This window comes from Schistocerca piceifrons, chromosome X (assembly GCF_021461385.2).
Source record: "Schistocerca piceifrons isolate TAMUIC-IGC-003096 chromosome X, iqSchPice1.1, whole genome shotgun sequence".
Taxonomy (NCBI): Eukaryota; Metazoa; Arthropoda; class Insecta; order Orthoptera; family Acrididae; genus Schistocerca; species Schistocerca piceifrons.
The window spans coordinates 18,230,714-18,242,367 of record NC_060149.1 but is presented as its reverse complement, the minus strand read 5'-3'; positions in this window follow the sequence as shown (position 1 = coordinate 18,242,367).

Genomic DNA, 11,654 nt, shown 5'->3' with positions numbered 1-11,654 from the left:
GATAACCAAAAAGCCTTAGACTGGGTGTGGCATTCTGGATGCTTCTTCAAGCTACAAAGCTACGCATTCCTAGTTAACTGTCTGACTTATAGCATCCTTTCTTCAAGACCACCCTACATATGTCACAGTCAACCATGCCTGCTCCCGCATCTTTCACTAAGCTGCAGATATGCTGAAGGGTCTGTCCTCTCAGCTCTCCTTTGCATCCTGTGCACTGCAAACATTCCCAAGCCGCCAGTCCCAATGTACATCCTGCGATACACTGATGATACCTCCTACTTAGCCACTCGTCACACCCTTCAACTCTCCCATGCTTCCCCCCAGTGCCATCAGAATATCCTAGTTGAGTGCTGTAATACGTGGAAACTTCAAATAAATCCATAGAAAAGCCAAGCCACCATCTTTGGTCGCACCACTCGGCGTTTCTATAGTCCAGATTTCTATCTCTCCATCTATCACCAAACCATGTATCTAACTAACACAGTAAAGTGTATAGGACTAGCTCTCGACGGGAAACTAACGTGGAACGCACATCTCCTTACCATCCAATACAAAGCCCAAAACTGACTAAAACTACTAAAGGTTGCACATGGGGTCTGCATTCTTCTACCATTATCCTCACCCACAAATCCCTCGTCAGCTCCAACCTCACTTGCGCCAATGTTGCCTGAATCTCTACCTCGCCTAAATTCTGTAAGTTCTTCGAAATCCTGAAAAAACATGCTCTTCGCACACCTACTTCTCTTCCTAGAACATCTTCGAATCAGATACATCAATCGAAAAATCTAGTCCGAGTATCCAATTTCCTACTCACTAATAATCAATCTAGGTGCCCTACTGCACCACTACATCCATATTCCACCCTCCATGTACCTCCATACCTTATCCTCCTTTCCCGCCGGAATTTTAAACAACTCCCACTCCCCAATGATGATATCTGTCCCTAAAAACGAGTGTGCCCCTCTTTCCAGCCATTATCATAACGCTCCAACACACACCATCCTCCCATTTTCTCCTTCCTTTTTATCCACCTTGCTGACGTTTAGTCGCTACCTGCGGCTCTACTGGTCTTCAAAGTTATACTCATCATTCCACCTTCATCATGAAAAAACTTGCATGTGTCACTTAGCGTCACCATTACACCATGACATCGTTCACATTCATTTAGCTGTAATGTAAATCTGTCAAAAGAATTTTAAAAACCATCAGTATTTTCTTTCTATATATATTTTACAAAATCCTCGTTTATTATCACTTGTTTTTATGTAAAAATCGTCAGTATCGTCCACCTACTTATATTTTACAAAATCATCTATTATTTTCATTTATATAGTTTAACCGTATTTAAATACAGTTTATGTAGTCTTTGCTGCGGAAGAGCGGTTTTTATCCGCTGACAGCCAACCCCCATTGTGGGGAACTGAAATAACAATAAAGATAAAAAATCCACCAAAAGCAGTCTCGCCCAGAGGAAAACCTTTGTAATACGGTCGAAACGTTGGTTTTAAGTTTATAATCAAAGTATTTTATACAATAACGCGGTACAACAATCAGAAAAATTTTAATCATCATGACATAGGCCGCGGAAGCCTAGGTATTTATGCGGTTCAGATATTCCCTCACACGTTAGGTAAAATATGGAGGTGCTCCGTGTTGCTGGAAGTACATTGCAGTCCGTGCGGCCAAACGAGCGTCCTAAGGGGGTTCAGCAAACAAATTTTACAAGAAACGCAAGTAATTCTATATCATCATTCACTCTTCCAAAATAACTGGACCTGTCAACATGTTTCCAATCATGCCGTACCGAACACTGATCGAAAAACGAAGAAGGAAAGTGGCTTCCACAGCAGCGTGTGGATCTTCCTGCGATCGTCGGTGATTATTACGTGTGTTGCTGATTCCATTCCGTGTAAACGTGGCTTCATCAGTGCATGGTATTAATGGCAGCAGATGAAGATTGTCATTTAACCAGTGACAAAATTCAAGTCGTGTGGCATTGTCGCCAGTGTGGAGATTGTGGACACGCTGTATGTGAAATATTTATGTATTTTATGTTTGTTATACACGTGTTCGTGGGCCACTGATACGTGCAGAAAGTCACCGTGTGCTGGTACTAGGCCTATTCTCCAACATTTTAACCATGTGTTGCTGTTGCTGCATAGGTTGTTGAACTACCCCTTCGGAAGAAAAATGGGAGCCTGGAAGAATACCTGTTTCACGCAATGTGCTGAGAATTAGGAATTCGACGTGTCGGAAATCGCCGACGGTATTCTTCGAAATCAGCAGGAGCACTATCATTGCAGAAGCCGTAAACATAAACGACATCTACATATTCTTCACTAGTGTAAATGTGTGGCACTTTAGCCAGCGTGTATCCAGTCAGCCGATGCTTGTCTCGCATGCACTCTCAATCCCTCGCACAACTTCGCTCACAACATACCTCGGACAACTGCGCGTTTAACGGGCTAGTTGAATGGCAGTAATATATCCAGCATAAAGAAGTCGATAGAAATGAGACAGAACTAGCTAGAATGAAACGTCAAACAGGTTGGGTGGGTTAGACATACGTGCGCGCTACTAGCCCAAAACAAATGTGCCGTAATGTGTTCTAGGGCAAATGTCCATTTGAAATTTTTTGCCTCAAATAAACGTTCTTGTTGTATCTCTGAATAGTGACTATTTCTTCTGGGACACCCTGTATTACACGGTTAACAGTACCAATCCAACCTATGGGGCACCCATCTCGATAATTCGACACGGAAGTCGCCGAAGTGGCGTCAACTCGAAAAACTTGCACCAGGCGAACTGTCTACCCGCCGGGAGGCCCTAGCCACACGGCATTTCCATTTCCATCTCGATAATATCATCATAAGCATGTGAGTCTTCAAGCTTTAGTTGGTTTAGTCTCTTCCTTGCTTATTTAATGTAGTAACAGTTTTGAAACACTAGATTTTCAAAGTTCTAGATACTTGACTGCATCAATTTTTTTTTTCTATTTTGCTGGTCAGCGACTACCAAAATGAGGTTATTAAAAATTCTCGCACTGATGAAATGTGATCTGTTGACAACCCAGACTGCATTCTAATACTTCTTTCTACATCCACATCCATACTTTGGAAACCACCCTATAGTGTGTGGTGGAGGGTACTTTGTACACTACTGTAACTCCTCCCCTTTCCTCTTCCAGTCACGTATGGTTGCGGGGAGAACGATTGTTGCTAAGCCTCCGAGTGAGCTCGAATCTCTATAATTTCTAGATGTACGTACGAGGAAACAATATATTGGCTGATTCTTGCAGTAACGTACGCTCTCGGTATTTTAACAGTAAACCACCCCGTGCTGCAGAACGCTTCTCTTTTAGCGTCTTCCACAGGAATTGGCAGAGCATCTTCGTGACGCTTTCGGACTTACTAAATGAAGCTGTAATGAAACGCATTGCCCTTCTTTGGACTTTTTCTATTTCTTCTATAACTCCTGTGTAGTATCGGTCCCAGACTGATGAACAATATACAATACTAGTTAAACGAGACTTTTGTAATCTATCTCCTTTGTGGATGGACTACATTTCCTGAGGATTCATCTCAGACTGGTATCTACCTTAACTGCAATTAGTTTTATTTGGTCGTTCCACTTTAAATCGCTTTTGACGCATACTTCTAGATATATTATGGATGTGATTGCTTTCAGAGTTCGTTCTTCAATCCCTGCGCCAAGTGCTGATCCTCTGCAGGCCTTCCTGCATTACGGTACAATTTTGTGGTGTTTTGGCTATTATGTTCATGACAGTATCATCCGCAAAAAGCCTCATAAAACTTCCGGCTCTATCCACAAGGTCATTTTATTTATATTGTGAATAGACGTGGTGCTATAACTCTCCCTTGGGGTACACCAGAAGTTGCTTTCACTTCTAAAGATTTCTCTGTCTTCTGTTTGCTATAAACGCTGGTCTGTGGTCTGATCGTTGTGTCTACAGTTGTAGGCTGCGAATACAAGGTATATATTTATTCTACAAACACAGTGACATAGATGTGCTTGATTAAAATTCACACACATTTATTTACAATATTTATATGTAGCCAAAGTGGCGGTACTTAACTTCCTTGGTGGCATATGCAATGGTTCCTCTCACTAAACACTGTTCTTGGTTCTGAGTAGCTGCTTATAGTAACTGACGATTGTGGCGTAGGCGTCGATGGCAGTCCTCCAAGGTTCGACGTTTCTTTTCCATGTTTTCTGCCCGATTCAATGTGTCACGTCCATGCAACCGCGGAGGGTTACTTTGCATTCCGCCTTCTAGGGGAATTAGGACTTGCGAGATGACGTTTCATGTTCCAATAACTTTACTAACGCACAATATAAGTTACATACAATAGCCGATTGAAACCTCTAAAAATCTGTAATGTGCAGAAAGATGATGATGTGGCGAAGTTCTGAGGTAGGTGAAGGTGTCTGACATGCGAAATTTGATGACTAGAGATAAAGGCGGGAGGTGGAGGTCGTAGCGAAAGGTAGCATTGGAGATAAACCACGAGGTATTTATGACAATTGCTTACGCCTTGTTTTGGACCGTTTGAGCCCTGTTAATGTGAGCGTCCTCGGCAGGACCCCAGAGTTGACATCCGTGGAGCAAAGTCGAGGAGATGACGATCTTCCGTAGTGGGACGTTTAGTCGCACAGTGACTGCTGGCTCTTTGAGTAAGAGGTACAACTGATTAAGCTTGCCGTAAGCTTTGTTACAGATGCTGTCGACCTTGTACTCCGCGGTATTTATCTTCCGTGTAGGATAATATACCTACCAGGAAGATTCATTTTGGTAGCAAAAAAATCTCCCGCTTCTTGTCACTTTTGATATCAATCTTCCATTTGGTGCTCCACAGCTCTCTAAGCTCTATGTGCCTGGTGAGGTTCGGGGCTATGAAGTTAAGGTTACGGTGTACGCGGCATAAAGCATTGGGGACAGGGCTGAGCCCCGACAGACCCCTTCCTCTATTGTCTTGAAGGCACTTTCGGACTTTTGGAATGTAGCATAAAAAGTTCTATTGTTACGAAATTGATGCGGGATCTACATCTACATGATACTCCGCAAGCCACCTATTGACGTGTGGCGGAGGGTACTTTCGGTACAACTAACTGATCCCTCCAACCCTGTTCCACTCGCGGATAGTGCGTGGGAAGAATGATTGTCGGTAAACCACTGTATTGGCTCTAATTTCTCGAATTTTCACCTCGTGGTCAATACGCGAGATGTATGTGGGTGGAAGTAATATGTTGTCTGACTCCTCCTGAAAAGTGCTGTCTCGAAATTTCAGTAGTAAATCCCTCCGTGATGGACAACGTCTCTCTTGTAACGTCTGCCAGTGGAGTTTGTTTAGCATCTCTCTGTAACGCTCTTTCGCCAGATTAACGATTCCGTGACGAAACGCGCCGCTCTTCGTTGGATCTTCTCTATCTCCACTATCAGTCCTACCTGATACGGATCTCAGATAGATGGACAATACTCAAGAATCGACCGAACAAGCGCCTCATAAGTTTCTTCCTTCGTGGATGAGTTACTTTTCCTTAGGATTCTTCCGATGAATCTGAGTCTTATGTCTGCTTTTCCCACTATCTGTTTTATATGGTCATTCCAATTAAGGTCGCTGTGGATAGTTACGCCTAGACATTTTACGGTAGGCGCTGTCTCCAGCTGTTTGTCATCAATAGTGTAGTTGTACAGTAGTGGATTTCTTTTCTTATGTATGCGCAATATGTTGCATATATTTACGTTCAGGGTCAACTGCCAGTGTCTGCACCATTCATCAACTCTCTGCAGCTCGCTCTGCAAATTCTTACTATCTTTTGGCGTTGCTACTTTGGTATAAACAACTGCATCATCTGCGAATAGCCTTAAAGAGCATCCGACGATTTCTACTAGATCATTGATATATATTGTGAACAGCAACGGTCCTATCACACTCCCCTGTGGTACTCCGGATATTTCCTTTACATCTGTCGATTTAGTTCCGTTAAGAGCAACGTGTTCAGTTCTATCTGCAAGGAAGTCTTGAATCCAATCACAGGTCTGCTCCGATACTCCGTAAGCTCGTACTTTTTTTCATTAACGGCAATGCGGGACGGTGTCAAATACCTTACTGAAATCAAGGAACACGGCATCAGTCTGAGTGCCGTTGTCCACTGCGCTGTGGATCTCGTGGAGGAACAGAGCGAGCTGAGTTTCGCAGGATCTCTGTTTGCGGAATCCATGTTGATTTTTATATATTATCTGTTCAGTTTCCAAGAATGCCATAATTCTTGAGCATAAAACATGTTCCATAATTCTACAACAGATTGACGTCAACGATATAGGTCTATAATTGTGTGGATCTGTCTTAAGGCCTTTCTTAAAAACGGGAATGACCGGCGCTTTATTCCAGTTGTTAGGTACCTTTCGTTGCTCAAGCGATCTACTATAAATCACTGCTAGAAGGAGAGCAAGTTCTTTCGCATAATCTTTATAGAATCTTATAGGTATCTCGTCTGGTCCTGAAGCCTTTCCACTACTAAGCGATTGTAGTTGCTTTTCAATTCCGCGATCGGGTATCTCAATAACCTGCCATTTCGACGTTCGCACGACTATTGAAAGCACGGACAGTGTTACAATATTCCGCAGTGAAACAACTTCGGAAGACCGAATTCAGTATTTCGGCCTTCTCTCTGTTATCTTCCATTTCGGTGCCGGTGTGGTCGCTGAGAGAATGAATAGATGATTTTGACCCACTTACTGATTTTACATACGACCAAAATCTCTTAGAGTTTTTACTCAGGTCGGCTGACAACGTCTTACTTTCGAAATGACTGAACGCTTCTCTCATTGCTCTCCTTACGCTCATTTTCGCTTCGTTCAGCTTTTGTTTGTGAGCTAGGTTTTTACTTCTCATGAATCTAAGATAAAGTGCTCTTTGTTTACGTAGCACTTTTCTAACACGGCTATTAAACCATGGTAGATCTTTCCCATCCCTTAAAACCTTAGTAGGAACATACTTGTCTAGGGCATACTGAACGATGCATTTGGATTTTTTTCGATTTGTTCTCCACATCTTCGTCCTCATCACCGAATATTTGATGCTGACTGCTGAGATATTCTGAAACTTTTATCTTGTCACCCTTGCTGAGCAAATATATCTTCCTACCTTTCTCAAGATTCCTTGTAAGACCGAGATGGAGAAGACAGCTGTAGTGATGAAGTTTATAGAGTAGTCCCTCGTGTCAAACTCTATCGATCAGTGTTGATCATTACAAGACCTGAGTTAAATCGCTGTGATTTAGCGCTGTTGATCTCATTGCGTAGTCTGATTGTCCAAGGCCAGCCCAAAAAACAAACTATTCTGTGATTATGATGGAATTGGTGTTGAGAAGGAAAGCAGTTGATTATAGATATGGTGTGCCACGGTCTCTTTTACTTGGCAGTTGAAAAGCCGTGGCCAGTTCAGCAGAATATGTCGCCACAGGCTGATACAAGAAGCCTTAGAGAAGCAGAGCAGACAGAAGATGGCAAAGCATACATTTGCGTGAGGCCAACAGCGGGCTCTAGTCACACAGTAAGAATCGCTGCCCAGTCCTCACAGTGGTACACGTTACCACATGTATGACACCGACGACCACTGCCAGGGCTGTAACACCGCTGACACAGCAGAAATACGGAAGCAGATTGTAGCAACAACGATCTGGATCATCACACGTCCAGTTCCTTGGTCTACATGATCGCCAAAACTGACGAGGATATCATCCGAGCCCACGCTCGTTTCCTTTAACTTGTCAATGAAATGAGCTGAATTTTCAAAATGACTGTCCGTCCTACCAACATAAGGCTGCAGCATTGAGGCAAGGTGTCTAGCTAACTCGTGGGTTGGTCCGTCTATAGCGCTGACAATTGGCCTCAACGGAATCCCACGTTTATGAACTTTGGGCAAGCCATGAGGTCTAGGTGGGTACGCTTCTGTTTTACAAAGCAGGTTCTTATCGTCGGAGCCAAATGAAGACGCTTTCACCAGTCGATTTGTCATTCTTAAAATCTTCATAGTCGGATTTTTTGGAGCTTTTTGTAGTTGGAGGGAACCAAAATATCATTGATTTTTCCATGATAGTCCTTACTGTTCAGTATGACGGTGGTATTACCCTTATCTGCATTAAGAACAATAATGTTTTTATCTGCATTTATATCCCTCAACGCCTTCCTTTGAGCCTGCGACAAATTACTTTTAGGTGGCTTACATGTACGTAAAATCCTAGCCGTTTCCATCCTAATTACGTCAGCGGACTGCTGTGGAAGCTGACGGATACCGAACTCAATATTTGCTACAGTATCCTCTGTGGGTACGCTTTGGGGCCTCACAGCAAAATTGCCTCCTTTCGCTAGTACAGAAATTTCAACTTTTGACAAATCTTTATCAGACAGGTTAATAACAGTTCGGGAATTGTCCTCAACTGAACCTCCCGAAATGTTGTTCTGTAAGTTATTGAACTTCTTCTGCCTATTTGCTGATATTTCTGCTCTAGCTTCCATAGTTTTGAATGTTAGACCGTCAGTCTTATTCCAATCACCATACTGCATAGTATTACTAAGAACCAAGTGGAGATGAGAAAGCTTACTGCTGGTTACCGCCAGTGCTCGCCGCGTCTGATGAATCCTCTCACGTAGCATTGCAGACTCCATACGGTTGTAAATACGATGAGCCTGAGCCGAGCGAAACATCCTCTTCACCTTCAGAAATTTCGGAACCGTCGAAGTGTCCCTGTAGCGTAACAGGAAGGTGAGGGTACACAGTTGCTGTGCTTTCTTCTTGCGCACTCCTTCAAATCGTCGAACCGATGCTGACATATCTACATCTACATCTATACTCCGCGAGCCACCTTACGGTGTGTGGCGGAGGGTACTTATTGTACCACTATCTGATCCCCCCTTCCCTGTTCCATTCACGAATTGTGCGTGGGAAGAACGACTGCTTGTAAGTCTCCGTATTTGCTCTAATTTCTCGGATCTTTTCGTTGTGATCATTACGCGAGATATATGTGGGCGGTAGTAATATGTTGCCCATCTCTTCCCGGAATGTGCTCTCTCGTAATTTCGATAATAAACCTCTCCGTATTGCGTAACGCCTTTCTTGAAGTGTCCGCCACTGGAGCTTGTTCAGCATCTCCGTAACGCTCTCGCGCTGACTAAATGTCCCCATGACGAATCGCGCTGCTTTTCGCTGGATCATGTCTATCTCTTCTATTAATCCAACCTGGTAAGGGTCCCATACTGATGAGCAATACTCAAGAATCGGACGAACAAGCGTTTTGTAAGCTACTTCTTTCGTCGATGAGTCACATTTTCTTAGAATTCTTCCTATGAATCTCAACCTGGCGCCTGCTTTTCCCACTATCTGTTTTATGTGATCATTCCACTTCAGATCGCTCCGGATAGTAACTCCTAAGTATTTTACGGTCGTTACCGCTTCCAATGATTTACCACCTATGGCATAATCGTACTGGAATGGATTTCTGCCCCTATGTATGCGCATTATATTACATTTATCTACGTTTAGGGAAAGCTGCCAGCTGTCGCACCATGCATTAATCCTCTGCAGGTCCTCCTGGAGTACGTACGAGTCTTCTGATGTTGCTACTTTCTTGTAGACAACCGTGTCATCTGCAAATAGCCTCACGGATCTACCGATGTTGTCAACTAAGTCATTTATGTATATTGTAAACAATAAAGGTCCTATCACGCTTCCCTGCGGTACTCCCGAAATTACCTCTACATCTGCAGATTTTGAACCGTTAAGAATGACATGTTGTGTTCTTTCTTCTAGGAAATCCTGAATCCAATCACAAACCTGGTCCGATATTCCGTAAGCTCGTATTTTTTTCACTAAACGTAAGTGCGGAACCGTATCAAATGCCTTCCTGAAGTCCAGGAATACGGCATCAATCTGCTCGCCAGTGTCTACGGCATGAATTTCTTGGGCAAATAGGGCGAGCTGTGTTTCACATGATCTCTGTTTGCGGAATCCATGTTGGTTATGATGAAGGAGATTTGTATTATCTAAGAACGTCATAATACGAGAACACAAAACATGTTCGATTATTCTACAACAGATTGACGTAAGCGAAATAGGCCTATAATTATTCGCATCTGATTTATGACCCTTCTTGAAAATGGGAACGACCTGCGCTTTCTTCCAGTCGCTAGGTACTTTACGTTCTTCCAGCGATCTACGATAAATTGCTGATAGAAAGGGGGCAAGTTCTTTAGCATACTCACTGTAGAATCTTAAGGGTATCTCGTCTGGTCCGGATGCTTTTCCGCTACTAAGTGATAGCAGTTGTTTTTCAATTCCTATATCGTTTATTTCAATATTTTCCATTTTGGCGTCCGTGCGACGGCTGAAGTCAGGGACCGTGTTACGATTTTCCGCAGTGAAACAGTTTCGGAACACTGAATTCAGTATTTCTGCCTTTCTTCGGTCGTCCTCTGTTTCGGTGCCATCGTGGTCAACGAGTGGCTGAATAGGGGATTTAGATCCGCTTACCGATTTTACATATGACCAAAACTTTTTAGGGTTCTTGTTTAGATTGTTTGCCAATGTTCTATGTTCGAATTCGTTGAATGCTTCTCTCATTGCTCTCTTTACGCTCTTTTTCGCTTCGTTCAGCTTTTCCTTATCAGCTATGATTCGACTACTCTTAAACCTATGATGAAGTTTTCTTTGTTTCCGTAGTACCTTTCGTACATGATTGTTATACCACGGTGGATCTTTCCCCTCGCTTTGGACCTTAGTCGGTACGAACTTATCTAAGGCGTACATATCCTCCCCGTAAAGGCGTTTGATCATACAATGTAAGCTTTCACGGCCGGTATTGTCTTCACTTCCGGGCTGATAGGCCGTGGTCGAAGTATAAAACTCTTTCCTGACGTTTCGTCTCCGACTGCGGGAGACATCCTCGGTGGTAAAGCGGCGAACTGCGAAGAGAACTCGAGGAAGCGCTGATTATACAGGCAGTACAGAGGGCGCCACTGTCGATCACGTGGCGTCGGCTATGAGATTGTCTCTGGTAATGTCAACATTCTCAATTGAAAGTAATCGATCTTCACGCTTGCGGTGCAACGCTGACGCCCTAATTTTATCCAGTGTAACACCTTCGTCTTTCCTGTTAAAATTATTACGATGTTTATCCATTTCGATAGCCTCTCTAAACAAGCGTGCATAATAATGCGAGGTTTTTGATATGACGCTCGTCTCGCTGAATTTTATTTTATGATCACCTTCCTGGTAAACATGATCCGCTACGGTCGATTTATCCGTGTGACCCAGGCGGCAATTTCTCTTATGTTCAACAAGACGGGTGTTCACACTTCTCTTTGTGGTACCGATGTAAACCTGTCCACAACTACAAGGAATTTTATATACCCCCGGTGTAGCCAAAGGGTGTCCTGCATCTTTTGCCGACCTTAAAAATTCTTTTATTTTCCTGGTGGGTCTGAAAATAGTTTTCACCCCATACTTGCCTAAAACTTTCCCAATGCGATCTGTGACCTTACTAATGAACGGAAGAAAAACTTTGCCCTTGGGCTACTGTTGTTCGTCGTTACTCCTGATTCTCTGCCCAGATCGAAGTGCTCGATCTGTATC